This window comes from Bos taurus, chromosome 21, assembly GCF_002263795.3.
Source record: "Bos taurus isolate L1 Dominette 01449 registration number 42190680 breed Hereford chromosome 21, ARS-UCD2.0, whole genome shotgun sequence".
NCBI lineage: Eukaryota > Metazoa > Chordata > Mammalia > Artiodactyla > Bovidae > Bos > Bos taurus.
The window spans coordinates 56,469,989-56,485,375 of NC_037348.1; positions in this window are offsets into that span (position 1 = coordinate 56,469,989).

Genomic DNA, 15,387 nt, shown 5'->3' on the forward strand with positions numbered 1-15,387 from the left:
TAGACTACAGAAGAGAATAATCTTTTTGCAAGTGCTGGTCAGATCACATTTGAATGTTTAATATAACTGCAAGCCATGAACAGTACAATTTTTTAATTTTATAAAATAAATTATTTCTGAGCTTTCTCCAAAAAAAGTTATACAGCACTGACAATATTCAGGCATCCAGGGCTCTAAATCCAAACTTGGGTTAGGGTTAAAAGAGGCAAGGTATGATGGTGAACTTTATGTGTCAACTTAGAAGGTATTTGTGGATAAGATTAACATTTAAATTGGTCAACTTTGGGTAAAGCAGATTGCCCTCCTTAATGTGGGTGTGCTTCACCAATACATTGAAGGCCTGAATAGAATGAAAAGACCAAGCTCTCCTGGCAAGAGGGAATTCTCCAGCAGTGTGACTTTAGACCTCATATGACCCTTGTCTGCTGGCCTTTGGAGTAGAACTGCATGGTCCACTCTCTTGGGGCTTGAGCCTGTCTGCCCACACTGCAGATTTCGGGTTTCCCAGCCTCCAAAATCATGAGAGCCAATTCCTTACAACTTATATGTGTGTGCATATGTATGTATGAATACACATTATTAAATATATGTTTATTATAAATTAATTTATGATAAATTATTATGAATATATATTTTATATATCCATATCTTATTGGTTCTTTTTCTCTAGAGAACCCTAAAACAGAAGATTTCCTGAGAAAATGAGTCTAAGCTGAGACACTTACAATACACAGAAATTAGGTAGGTGAGGTGGGAAAGAGGAAGGCACTGACTGAAGTGTTTCAGGCAAAGGAAAACAATATCAGCATAGCTCCAAAGGGTAAGAAAGTATATGACACCCACATACAAACCCCAAGACCTATGCTAATGATACTGGGTACTGAGATTTTATCAGAGTCTTTCTCTTATTCTGTATCCTGAGAAAAGGAGAAATAACTATTCCCAAGGAACATGGATTTACATATCATCAAATTACTTCCCTTTTTCTCAGGACAGACTATTTCAAGAGACTTCTGGCATGTAATTAATCTCTGTTAGTTAATGTTAACCCTTGTTATTTAACTTGAATCAATCTGGAAGATAACCAATCATTAATGGTCATTCTGTTACACAAAAGTCAGTAGAGCACTTCTTCCTACCACTTTCTCATAGACACGCAAGTGAGGCAGTATATAAATACATGTTGAAAAAATTAAGAGTTAAAAATTTAAATGACTGGCACACAGATTTAATTATAAAAAAGAAAAAATAGAAATAGTTTTCTCTGGAACCCATATATAATTGATATCCTGTGCATATAACTAATTTGAAAGCTACATTTACCTGGATTCAAGTCATTTATCTACATAAGATAAAACATTTCTCATGTGCTTATAATTTTTTTTAGGTATGAATATGAACTTCTTCAAATGGGAATGATTATACTTATGACCAATTGGCTTGGTGATGGTTAAGTGATGTTTTATTCCTAGTTTTTTCTCCATTTTTGGAAACAAGATCTTTGTATGTACTTTCTTCCTCATTACCACTCCACCTCTATGACAAAATTATTTGGAATTGTAGCAGATAAAGCCTTTTCCATAAATGTAATAAGCTTTCAGATGTTTTTTATAAGTATACTATCACAACTCTCCTCCTTCCAAGAATTTTTATTGATGGTTTCTGTAATTATGACCACATCCCAAAGAGAGTAAGCAGAAAAGTTAATCTCAGATTAAGTAAATCCTCTGCTATATATGCTAAACTGGTGATGATCACCCTGCAACGCTGGTTAATAATGTGGATGATAAAACACTTTCAGGTAACTCTCATCCCACGAAAGGGGTAAAGTCAGCACTGAGTAAAGGAATTGCTCTTTAAAATTTAGGTGACATTATGGGCATTTCTCTGGCGGTCCAGTGGTTAAGGCTCTGTGATTCCAGGGCAGGAGGCACAGGTTCAATCCCTGGTCAGGGAACTAAGATCCCACATGCCATGTGACATAGTCGAAAAAACAAACAAACAAACAAACAAAAAAACTTAGGTAATGTTATGAACTAATGTTTTCAAGAAACTCTACTTCTGAAACTTGTAGAAAACAGGGAGTCTCAGCAAATCTTTAAAACATAATACCAATGCAAGACTACATTTCTTTAGCTCTACACCATACTTGGCATGAAAAAGCTGTTTCTCATCATTTTCTTCCTAAGGGAGAAAAACGATAGAACACTTTCAGATAAGTAAACTAAGATGCCAGAAAGTATCAAAATGTACTTTTCACACTTTCAAACGACCCTGCAATGAAAACAGAAATCTTGCTAGAGAGAGTGAGACACATAAAGACAGAGACAGCTGTTTTATAACATTTCCCCTGTATCTTTGGAAAACATATCATTATTTGGAAACTCTGGGTTCCAGTCATCTAAATCCCAAACTGACATATCATTGGGATGCAGATTCACATGAGATTCACATGATGACCTGAGATATTCTCTGACTAGCCGAAGAGGAATTCTGCACTGATATATTCCTCTTACCTTCCTTGTGCTATGAAGTCTCCCAACAAAGTACAACATAAACCCTTTCCTTGCCTTCTAAATGATAGTGCCATATTTTCCTCCATATTTCATTTAGTGCTTAAAGATACTCCAGCTAAGGCAAAAAAAAAAAAAAAAAAGTTTCTTTAAAATGAAGAAAAGTATTTTTAAAAGGAGGAGGCAATTAACTATGTCAAATGCTATTGATAGAATAAAAACTGCAAACCTAGAGACTTCATTTATATATTACCAAACACATATTTACATATTATCAAAGAGTGTGGGGAATTTCTAAAACTGCACATTGGATAATCTGGGAGACATCATAAAATGTGATTATAACTTAGCAAGCTGAAACCTTATCAATTAAATAACTTATGTGACCAAAGACTATAAAATAGGTGGAGGTGATTAGAATGAATTACAGAAGAAGGAAAATTCAAAGAGGCAGAAAAAACCGTGTGAGGCTTAGACTCTATAGGAAAAAGACAGTATGGATATCAGACAGTAAGGATCTTCAGCAGTCTCCAGCTTGGGGCAGGATGTTAAACTGGCCACACCAAAGCCTGCAATATACCTCTGTCTACAATCTGCTTCCCTTTGCTTTGACTTCATGCTCTCCAAACAATTATCTGGCTCCTAAAATTCAATTCTCTAGGGGCCCTGACACAAAACAGAGGCTGACTGTGAAAGCAGACATAAATATTTCTGTCACTGGAAGGACTATCCTCACTTAATAAATTAATAAATGTACTACAGTTGTACATGAGACTTTGGAAAGTTTTGTTAACCAAGCCAACTCCTCTAACTTATTAGTGTTCTAAGAAAATGAAAATTCGAGCCTCACAAAACTGTGAGCCCAAATGCCACATGCAGAAACTTCACTCAGATGAAGCTGTCCTGAGCAGTCTTGGTCCTCCAAGTAATTTGGATCTCCCTTCTCAAACAGCCACGAAGTTTACCTACTATCTTATGGCAGGCAATAGCAATCACACCAGGTCCTGAATGGTTATTTCCACTTTTCAAAGAAATACTTTGAAACACTTAAATAAATGTTTTCCAAACGTGGCCCAAAGATCAAAAGATTAATATCTTCCAAGACTATGCTAAAGCCTTTGACTATGTAGATCACAACACACTGTGGAAAATTTTTAAAGAGATGGGAATAACCAGAATACTACCTGCCTCCTGAGAAACCTGTATGCATGCAGGTCACGAAGCAACAGTCAGACCCGGACACGGAACGGACTGGTTCCAAATTGGGAAAGGTTGTATGTCAAGGCTGTATATTGTCATCCTGTTTATTTAACTTATATGCAGAGTATATCACGTGAAATGCCAGGCTGCATGAAGCACAAGTTGGAATCAAGATTGCCAGGAGAAATATCAATAATCTCAGATATGCAGATGACATCATTCTTATGGCAGAAAGTGAAGAGGAATTAAAGATCCTCTTGATGAAAGTGAAAGAGGAGAGTGAAAATGCTGGCTTAAAACTCAAAATTCAAAAAATGAAGATCATGGCATCTAGTCCCATCACTTCATGGCAAATATATGGGGAAACAGTGGAAACAGTGATAGACTCTATTTTCTTGGGTTCCAAAATCATGCGGATGGTGACTGCAGCCATGAAATTTTTAAAAGACCCTTGCTTCTTGGAAGAAAATCTATGACAAACCTAGAAGCATATTAAAAAGCAGAGCCATTACTTTGCCTACAAAGGTGCATATTGTCAAACCTATGGTTTTCCCAGTAGTCATGTATGGATGTGAGAGCTGGACAATAAAAAAGGCTGAGTGCTGAAGAATTGATGTCTTTCAACTGTGGTGCTAGAGAAGACTCTGGAGAGTCCCTTGGACAGGAAGGAGATCAAACCAGTCAATCCTAAAGGGAATCAATCCTGAATATTCACTGGAAGGGCTCATACTGAAGCCCTCATGCTGGCCACCTGATGGAAAGAGCTAACTCATTAGAAAAGACCCCGATGCTGGGAAAGATTGAAGGCAGGAGGAGAAGGGATGACAGAGGATGAGATAGTTGGAGGGCATCACTGACTCAATGGACATGAGTTTGAGCAAACTCTGGGAGATAGTAAAGGACAGAGAATCCTGGCGTGCTGCAGTGCATGGGGTTGCAAAGAGTCGGACACATTGAACAACAAACATTTTTCTAAAAATATATTTTAAAACATATTTTAAAAACATTTTAAAATAAAATATGTGTACTTTATTTGCCTCATCCCTAGGCTATGAAAAATACTTACACAATAATTTAGGGTTGGCCAAAAAGTTCGGTTTTCCCATAAGATGGCTCGAGTAGCTCCTAGTTGTCTTTAACTTCATTCAAAACAATTTTGTTAGATTGTATTATGACAGCTGTTATATCAGTGTGCATTTTTTAAAAACTTATCAAAATTGTTGGGTTTTTGTGTAGCCATTTTAATATCGAAGATAGAAGGAAAAAAGCAACATTTTTAGCATATTATGCTTTATCATTTCAAGAAAGGCAAAAACACAACTGAAACGCAAAAAAAAGATTTGTGCAGTGTATGGAGAAGGTGCTGTGACTGATCAAAACACGTCAAAAGCAGAGTTTTATGCTGGAGATTTCTTGCTGAGATGTGCCACAGTCAGGTAGACCAGCTGAAGTTGATAGCAATCAAATCAAGACATGAACTGAGAACAATTAAATTATACCACATGTGAGACAGCCAACATACTCAAAATATCCAAATGAAAATCATTTGCACCAGCTTGGTTAGGTTCATTGCTTTGATATTTGGATTCCACATAAGTTAAGTGAAAAAAACCTTGTTGACTGTTTCCGCATGCAATTCTCTACTTAAATGTAAAGAAAATGTTCCATTAAAAAAAAAAATTGTGACAGGTGATGAAAAGTGGATACCATAAAATAATGTGGAATGGAAGAGACCGTGGGGGAAGCAAAATGAACCACCTCAGCCACATCAAAGGCTGGTCTTCATCCAATGAAGGTGATGTTGTGCATATGGTGAGACTGGAAGGGCGTACTCTATTATGAGCTCTTTCCTGAAAACCAAATGATTAATTCTAACAAGTACTGCTCCCAGTTAGACCAACTGAAATCAGCACTTGATGAAAAGCACCAGAATTGGTCAACAGAAAATGCATAATCTTCCATCAGGATGATGCATGACTACATGTTTCTTTGTGTGTGTATGTGGTCTGTCATGTCTGACTCTTTGCAACTCCATGGACTGTAGCCTGCCAGGCTCCTCTCTCCATGGAATTTTCAAGGCAAGAATACTGGAGTGGGTTGCCATTTCCTATTCCAGGGGATCTTCCCAGCCCAGCGATCGAACCCATGTCTATTACGTGTGTATCCTACATTGGCAGGTGGATTCTTTACCATTGCACCACCTGGGAAGCCCCACATATTGCTTTGATGACCAGGCAAAAGCTGTTACAGCTTAGCTGGGAAGTTCTGATTAATCTGCTGTATTCACCAGATAGTGCACCACTGGATTTCCATTTATTTCGGACTTTACAAAATTCTCTTAATGGAAAAAATTGCAGTTCCCTGGAAGAATATAAAAGGCACCTGGAACAGTTCTTTGCTCAAAAAGATAAAAAGTTTGGGGAAGCCAGAATTATGACATTGCCTGAAAATGGCAGAAGGTAGTGGAACAAAACAGTGACTATGCTGTTCAATAAAACTCTTGGTGAAAATGAAAAGTGTCTTTTATTTTTACTTAAAATCAAAGGAACTTTCTGGTCAACCCAATGTTAGTGAGGAACAAACACTTGAGAAATTTGAAAGGATAAATTACATTTTAATGTGTGACTTGCTTTAAGATGAAACTACATAGCCTAGGATTTGGCTATGACAACAAAGGCACAGGCAACAAAAGTAAAAATAGGCAAAATGGACCTTGTACAAATTACTTAATTTTGTGCATCAAAAGACAATATCAACAGAGTGAAAAGACAGCCCACAGAGTGGAAGGATATATTTACAAATCATATATCCGATCCTGGTATTGATATCTGGAATATATGGAGAACTCCTAAAACTCAACAAAAACAAAAAAACCCAACTCAAACAAGGACAAACGATTTGAATACACACATCTCCAAAAGTATACAAATAGCCAATAAGGACATGAAAAGGTGCTCAACATTACTAATCATTACAAATCAAACCTGAGTTTCCTGCATTGTAGACAGACTCTCTACCATCTGAGCTACCAGGGAAGTTCTACTAATCATTAGGGAAATGCAAATCAACAATAGAATGAGAGACTATCTCACACTGATTAGGATGGCTATCATCAAAACAAACAAACAAAAAACAAACACACACACACGCAAAACAGAAAAAAAAACCAATAAAACAGAAAATAACAAGTGAGGATGTGGAGAAATTGGAACACTTGCTGTTTCAGCCTGTAGATGGGATGTAAAGTGGTATAGCAACTACTGGAAAACAGTATGGTAGTTACTCAAAAAATTTAAAACAGAATTACCATATGATACAGTGATTCCAATTCTGAGTATATACAAAAAATAAAGCTGAGTTTCGAAGAGAATTTGCGCACTTATGCTTGCAGCAACATTATCCAAAATAGCTGAAATATAGCTATAGCTATGGACACCCAAGTGTCCATTTTTGGATGAAAAACAAAATATCACATATACATTCAATGAACTATTATTCAGCCTTAATAAAGAAAGAAATTCTGACATATTCTACCACATGGATGAACCCTGAGGGCTATAAGAAATGGTGTGTGCGTTCTCAGTCACGTCCAACTCCTTACGATCCCACAGACTATAGCCTGCCAGGCTCCTCTGTCCATGGGATTTTCCAGGCAAGAATACTGGAGTGGGTTGCCATTTCGTCCTCCATAAGTGAAATAATTCAGTCACAAAAAGACAAATGTTCTATGATTCTACTTACATGAGAGACCTGAAGCAGTCAAAAATCATAGGAACATAAAGTACAATGGTGGTTTCCAGAGGCTGGGGGAGGAAGGAATGGGGAGTTATGATTTTAATCCATCTTGGATTTTCCAAGATGGAGTTATGGAGATGGATGGTGGTGATGGCTGCAGAACATTATGAATATACTCCTGAAGTATACACTTAAAAATGGTTAAGATGGTAAGTTTTATATCTATTTTACCACAATTATAAAAAATGAAAAAAATCTACAAACTACATAGCTTAGGTATGTGTATGAATTTCACTATGATCCACCTACTTCAATAATTCTATAACAGGTATAACAAAATCATCTAGAGTTCCCCAAACACACCTCAAGATTCACAACCTGGATGCAAATTATTGCTGCTATGACTGTTAGTCATGAAGTGTGTCACACACCTCAGGTATTCCGGGGAAGAAAAAAAGTGAAAAACTATTATTTTGTTTCATATACCCAGGTAATACCATTAGGAAAAAAATTTTAACTCTCTCAGCATTCAGAAAGGAACCAGGAATACAAACCCCTAGAGCATTTATTATTTATCATCCACTGCAGAGATAGAATGCTAGACCCAGGGAACTGTATACTCTAAGCCAAAAAAACAATGACATTATTCCAAACATTTTCCTGTTTTGTTGTTTCTGCAACTTACTTTCTTCTGGACTAGGAAAGAGGAAGACTTTTCCCCTTTATTATTTCTTAAGCTTAGTGTTTTTCTGGATTGGGAAAAGAAATAAACTTGATTGTGATCAAATCTGTCATAATGTTTCCATCATTCTTCCATCTCCATTGGAATCATTTATTCCCCTTTCAAGAAAACAGATGTCATTTTTCTAATTCTGCAAGATAAAGGACATGTGTGTTGCATGCATGGACACATGCATACACACACACACACACACACACACACACACACTTTAAAACAAATCCTACCACTTATTGTGACTTTCTTGACACCTGATACCACCATTTTCCTGAAAAACCCCACTAACTTAAGCCCACTCTTCCTTTTGCCTTGCCCATATGCTTCAAAAGAGTAAAAAGACATAAGGATAAAGAAAACATTTTTAGAAAAGACTCAACTACTTTTTCAATGTTCCAAAGAAACTGTGCTTAGTTAATAAATAATCTAGTTTTAACATTTTAAGAAAATATTTCTGATGCTTTTTTCCTTTCCTTCATCTTCCATTCTTAAAACACAAAAAATAATCAACCTATGTGACTACATCAGGGAGAGTGTAAGTACATTCACATACACACACAGAAAGAGAAAGGAAATGCAGAAAACTGAAATACTTTCTCTTTGGCCTTCCTAGACACTATAATTTCTTACAGTACAAAGATGTCCGTTGTACTTTTTGGCTAAAGTCAAAGTAGTTCAAGGAAAATAATACTTTCAAAATATACCTCTTTTGAGAAAAACTCTTAGAATATCAATATATTATGAACATGAGTATTTGAAGTAACCTACAACAGAAGGAAATTAAATAAGGACAATCAGTATTTGAAAGAGTCATAAGAAAGGAAGATCAGGAACAGATTTTCTGATCTTGTATTTGCTCATTCATTCATTGAAATTCATCAAATCTTACTCAGAAATAGTCTGTGTGTTCTGATATATTCACTATAAATTTTATGAGAGCAGTTTTTATTTATTAGATATATTCCCAGCATATAAAAATGAATGGCACAAGGTAGTTACCCAACAGTGGGAATTTACTCTAGAGGACCCTTCAGGTCTTATCTAGACACAATAGTCAATGATTTTATTATCACTGACCAAACCAGTTTTCATATTTTCTATGAAGTAAGCAAAAACTGAGCATGAGTTTTGGTTAACAGTAGAGATGCAGAAGAGAAGGAAGGAAGAAGGAAAGAGGAAGGAAAGGAGAAGAGGGAAGGATAGTGTAAGAATTTTACACACATTTTTCTGAAGGAAGTCTAAATTACGACAAGATGTTTTATGTAAAAAGTGTATAGTATTAGGAAGAATACAGTATTAGGCATTTTGCTAAGAGATCACTGTGCAACTACATCATAGTAAGAAAATCTTATTCACCTTTCTTTTCCCCAGGATGAATATCTGTGAGGATGAGTCCTTTGTTTTGAGATGTATATAGGGTTAGGTTTACTTCTCTCACAGCCTCTTCTCTGAATTCCTTTCTTAAATTCTATCAGAAAAGGTCTCCAAACTTCTCGTTCTGTCCTTCCAGTATTAGAACTGTTACCCAAACAATCCTCTACTCATCTTCTTTTCTACTAAAGTTTTATGAATCCTGTTTAGGCTGGCAAATAAATAGGTTATTTACATCTAAAAGGAAAATTTCAAAGCTGGACACAATCTAAGTATCCTTCCTATTTTATTCAGGAACCAAACTTAACCACTTTCCTGCAAAAAAAAAAAAAAAAAGGTTTTAAATAAACTAGTACAATATTTGTGCTTCATAATGACACACAGTAAGCTGTTAACATGCAACAATAAAGTAAAATCTGATGACTACTCAGCAACCCATGAAATTTAGCATCAATTATGGCATGCTGCAGTCCATGGGGTTGCAAAGAAACAGACATGACTTAGCAATGGAACAACGATGTTATAAATACTGCTCAGAATTTCAGAAAAAATTTTTCCAGACCTATTTTTCCTAAGCTGTAACTCAGTGTGAAGGTATGTTTCTTTTTTCTATAATTAAGAATACATCAACAAATTTTAAAAGTAAATGTACTAATAATGTATGATCCAACATTATTTCCTTCAGGGAGAAGATATTGGCCTTCAGCTATCATTTATGAGCAATATAATATGACTCAGTGTGTTCATTCATCTTTTTCTGTTTATTCACTGCTATATCCCTGGAACCCCAAATGCTGACTATCAGCTAAATGAATGAATAAACAATATTTACTATATATATCCATTATGTGCCAGGTACTGCACTAGCCTCAGGAAAGAAACAATAAACAGGACCCTGCTTTCATGGAAATTGCAATGTAGAAGAGATCTTAAACAAAAATTTCACAATTTTTAACCATAACTATGATAAAAGCTATAAAGGAAAATTATATAAGAAAATAGGATCTAACATTGCCTAAGATATAATAAAAGACTTTTCTGAGGAATAGACACTTAAGCTAGCACCTGAAAAACAATAGAATTTGGCAAAGGGAAGAGTAAAGAGTAAAACTATGCCACAGGGATGAGACAACATGTGCAAAGATACTGAGGAAGCTAGGCATGTACTGTCCTCCAGGAACAGAAACGGATCCACGCAAATAGTTTAAGATCAGGCTGGAATACAAAGCAGAGCTTGGATTATGCATGACCTTGTAGGATTTGGGGCTTCACATCAACAGCAATAGGAACTAAGGAGTGACAACCATATTTACATGTTAAAAAATAACACTCTGCCTTCTTAGGGCTTCCTGGTGGCTTAGTGGTAAAGAATCTGCCTGCCAGTGCAAGAGACAAGGGTTCCATCCCTGGTCCGGGAGGAGTCCATATGCCCCAGAGCAACTACGCCCATGTGACACAAATATTGAACATGTGCTCTAGAGCCCGGGAGCCGCAACTACTGAGCCCACGTGCCACAACTACTGAAGCCCGCATGCCCCAGAGCCTGTGCTCCGCAACAACGGAAGCCACCACAATGAGAAGCACGCTCACGGCAACTAGAGAGTAGTTCCTGCTCACCGCAGCTAGAAAAAGCCCAAGCAGCAGTGAAGACCCAGCACAGCCAAAAACAAATAAATAAAATTATATATATAATATTAACTGTATAATATATAAATAATTTCTTAAAGGAAGGAAATAGGCCACTTTAGAGAGGCCTGAAGTGTAGGTGGTCTAACATACTATGTTGAGAAACGAATGCTTGTACTCACTAACTACACTTAAGTTCTTAACAATTGCTTGGGAATTTGTTGGGATTGTTTTCCACCAGATACAACACTTGTTAAGCAAGCAGAAATGAAGGTTATGGTTGGAAATGAATAACCAAGTGAGAGAAGGAAAGTGAAGAAAAATAAAAATTCCTGTGGTTATGAAAACTGAGCTTCTGGGAATCGTTATGGGCCCCAAGTAGATTCATTCACAGTAGTATGCCCTGAGGCAAACAAAGGGACCTGGAGAGACAGATCTACACCAGGAGTATGCACTGTTCTTGCTTTATATAATGTCTCCATAGGCTCCTTCATCAGAACAGAAACTTGACTTCCATTGTCAAGCATGCACCAAGGAGCCTGAATGATGATAGGAGTTATCCACTAGAGAGGCTCAAGGAATAGAAGAGAATAGGCATAGTAAAAGAAATGAGATCCCTGAAAAGCAGAGGGTTGGATTCAGAATTCATAAGAAAGAATTGACTTCCTAATACAATGGAGAATAGATATGACTAAAAATAAGTTTGTGGATGTGACAATGGGATAGTGAAGGAATGCCTGACACTTTTGTGAAGTATGAAACAAGATCTTCTACTACTAAGAGTAAAGAAAGGAGTAGGTGAGTTGAAGATTAGAAGAGGGTGGAAGCAAGTATAAACTGTTTTTCAAAGTGAGTCAGCTGATCAAAAAAATGAACTAAGATTGCTAGTTTGGCAGAGTCAGTGATCATGAATTCACATTGCTGCCAATCTGCCTGGTTTTGTGTGTTTCAGATAAAAGATTTACCAAGCCTTTCCTAATTTCTTCAGCTGTATTTAATTAATTCTTTTTTTAAACTTTAAATATTTTTCTTTTTTTAGGAAAATTGCTTTACAATGTTGTGTTGTTCTGCTGTACAACACTACCAATCAGTCATAACTACATGTATATCCCCTCCCTGTTGAGCCTCCCTCCCACCCCCACTCCATCCCAGTCATTACAGAGTGCCAGGCGGGGCTCCCTGTGTTATATAGCAGCTTCCCACTAGGTATCTATTTTACACATGGTATTGTATATATGTCAATGCTACTTTCTCAATTCTTTATTTAAGCCTCTAAACATTTTGTCCATATTTAAATCCTGCTTCTTATTACAATTCTGCATTATACTGTTTTATTTCCCTAATTAAATATTAAACCCCAGAGTAAAGAGTGATGGACTATTCATTTTTTTATCCCTGAAAGGACTTAAAACAGTTCTTTGCATGAAATGCCATATAGACATTTTTTGTACTGAATTATGAAATATATAAAATGGCTCATTTTAAAATTTAGTTTTTAATTTTAGTCCATGCATTGTATAATCAAGAAAGATTGACAATCTAGAAATTAAACTAAAAGACAACTTAAAACCACAGTCAACCAAATTTATCTGTTAAAATCAATCTAGTTCTTTGATTAAGGACTGCTGCTGCTAAGTCGCTTCAGTCGTGTCCGACCCTGTGTGACCCCATAGACGGCAGCCCACCAGGCTCCCCCGTCCCTGGGATTCTCCAGGCAAGAACACTGGAGTGGGTTGCCATTTCCCTCTCCAATGCATGAAAGTGAAAAAACAAAGTGAAGTCGCTCAGTCGTGTCCGACTCCCAGCCACCCCATGGACTGCAGCCCACCGGGCCCCTCCGTCCATGGGATTTTCTAGGCATGAGTACTGGAGTGGGGTGCCATTGCCAAGTTTATTTTATCCTCCTACCTCAGAAACTAAAGAATGGTGACCCAGAAAAAAAATTCCACAGCATGAGAAAATGAAAATCATCATATTCTAAAAGACATATCTCAGTCATAGATTTATCCCAGCATGGAATCAGATATCTTTTTTAACTGTTTGAGAGGACATACAGACCTTTCTTTCTAGACATCTACTGCTATTACCGCTTCCCTGATGGCTCAGATGGTAAAGTGTCTGCCTGCAATGTGGGAGACCTGGGTTCAATCCCTGGGTTGGGAAGATCCCCTGGAGAAGGAAATGGAAACCCACTAAAGTACTCTTGCCTGGAAAATTCATGGACCGAGGAGCCTGGTAGGCTACAGTCCATGGGGTTGCAGAGAGTTGGACACGACTGAGCGACTTCACTTTTACTTTCTTTTACTGCTATTATCAGAGTCCTATGTTTTAATATAGTTATATAATTGAAGTTAGTTACCAGTTTTAATAAAATGTCATTATTTTAGATACCAGACTTTTATACATGAAAGTTAAGAAATCTGTAAATCCTAAATTAAAATTTTTTCCACTAGAAAATCACTGATAATGTAGGCAGCATTCATCTTCAGACAATCTATCACCCATAAAATATAATCTAATTTTATACAGGGCTTAGCAGCTAAAGCTGAAACTCCAGTACTTTGGCCACCTCACGCAAAGAGTTGACTCATTGGAAAAGACTCTGATGCTGGGAGGGATTGGGGGCAGGAGGAGAAGGGGACGACAGAGGATGAGATGGCTGGATGGCATCACTGACTTGATGGACGTGAGTCTGAGTGAACTCTGGGAGTTGGTGATGGACAGGGAGGCCTGGCGTGCTGCGATTCATGGGGTTGCAAAGAGTCGGACACGACTGAGCAACTGATCTGATCTGATCTAGCAGCTAAACAATAACAAAATTTCACAGGGCTACATTTTGTGTGTGTGTGTATATGTGTGTGCTCAGTTGTGTCTGACTCTGTGATCCCCTGGACTGTAGCCTACCAGGCTGCTCTGTCCATGGGATTTCCCAGGCAAGAACACTGGAGTGGGTTGCTATTTCCTTCTTCAAGGGATCTTCCCAACTCAGGGATCAAACCCATGTCTCTTGCATGTATCTCCTGCATTGCCAGGCAGATTCTTTACCACTGCATCACCTGGAAAGCCCAAGGCTACGTTCAGTTCAGTTCAGTTGCCCAGTTGTGTCTGACTCTGCAACCCCATAAATGTAGCATGCCAGGCCTCCCTGTCTATCACCAACTCCTGGAGTTTACTCAAACTCATGTCCATCGAGTCGGTGATGCCATCGAGCCATCTCATCCTCTGACGTCCCCTTCTCCTCCTGCCCCCAATCCCTCCCAGCATCAGGGTCTTTCCCAATGAGTCAACTCTTTGCATGAGGTGGCCAAAGTATTGGATTAACTACTACAGGCTATATTAACTCTTGTAAATAAACAAACAGAAACCTCAGTAAGATTGAATTGGGAGACCAGAAGGGGGAGCTCCCATGCCCTGCAATGTGACCAAAGCCCAACAGTAAGCAGAGACTCCTCTTCTTTCCTGGCAAGAACTCAACCAATGAAAAGCCATGGACTCTGTTTACAGCAGCCCTCTCAACTTCCTTTTCCTCTCTATAACATAAAATGTTTTCCTTCACTGGCAGGTGGGACTTAGACTTGAGTTTCCATGGTAGCTGGCCACAAATTGCAATCTTCTGCTGTTCCCAAATAAATTCATCTTTTCTAGAGAAATATCTGACAGTTTTGAATAAAAAATGCTTCCTGTCATATAGGTAAACAAAGGATGTTGCCATCAAGCTGCTCCTGACAGTGAACCCTGAGGAAACTCAGGATGGAGACAAATGGGGCTGCCCCTGCTGGCAAGCCCTCAGTGGCTGCAACCACCCACAACGGTGCACCCTGAGGGAACTCAGGATGGGAAACCAAGGACACTGGCTCTTGATAGCTAAGGTGCACATCAAAGAAATGATTTTCAATGAGCCCTGGTTCTTGCATCTTCCCATATATAGAAAAGTGCTAAATTCCTTAAGATATCCAGTTTTCTTTAATTCATCTTTTGATGTTCCCACTACCTTGTTGTAAGAACCCCTATATATCCTGGCTCCTCCCTTACATTTTCAGGGCAGAGTGATCTGAGAGGCTATCTTCTAGGCTTGAAGTCCTTGGAAAACAGCTGAATAAAACAGAATTCTCAACTTTCAGGCTGTGTGGTTTTTTTTGTTTGTTTGTTTTCTTTTCAGTCAGCACAGTGTATTTATTTCAGGTCAACACTCTAACACCTTTTTAA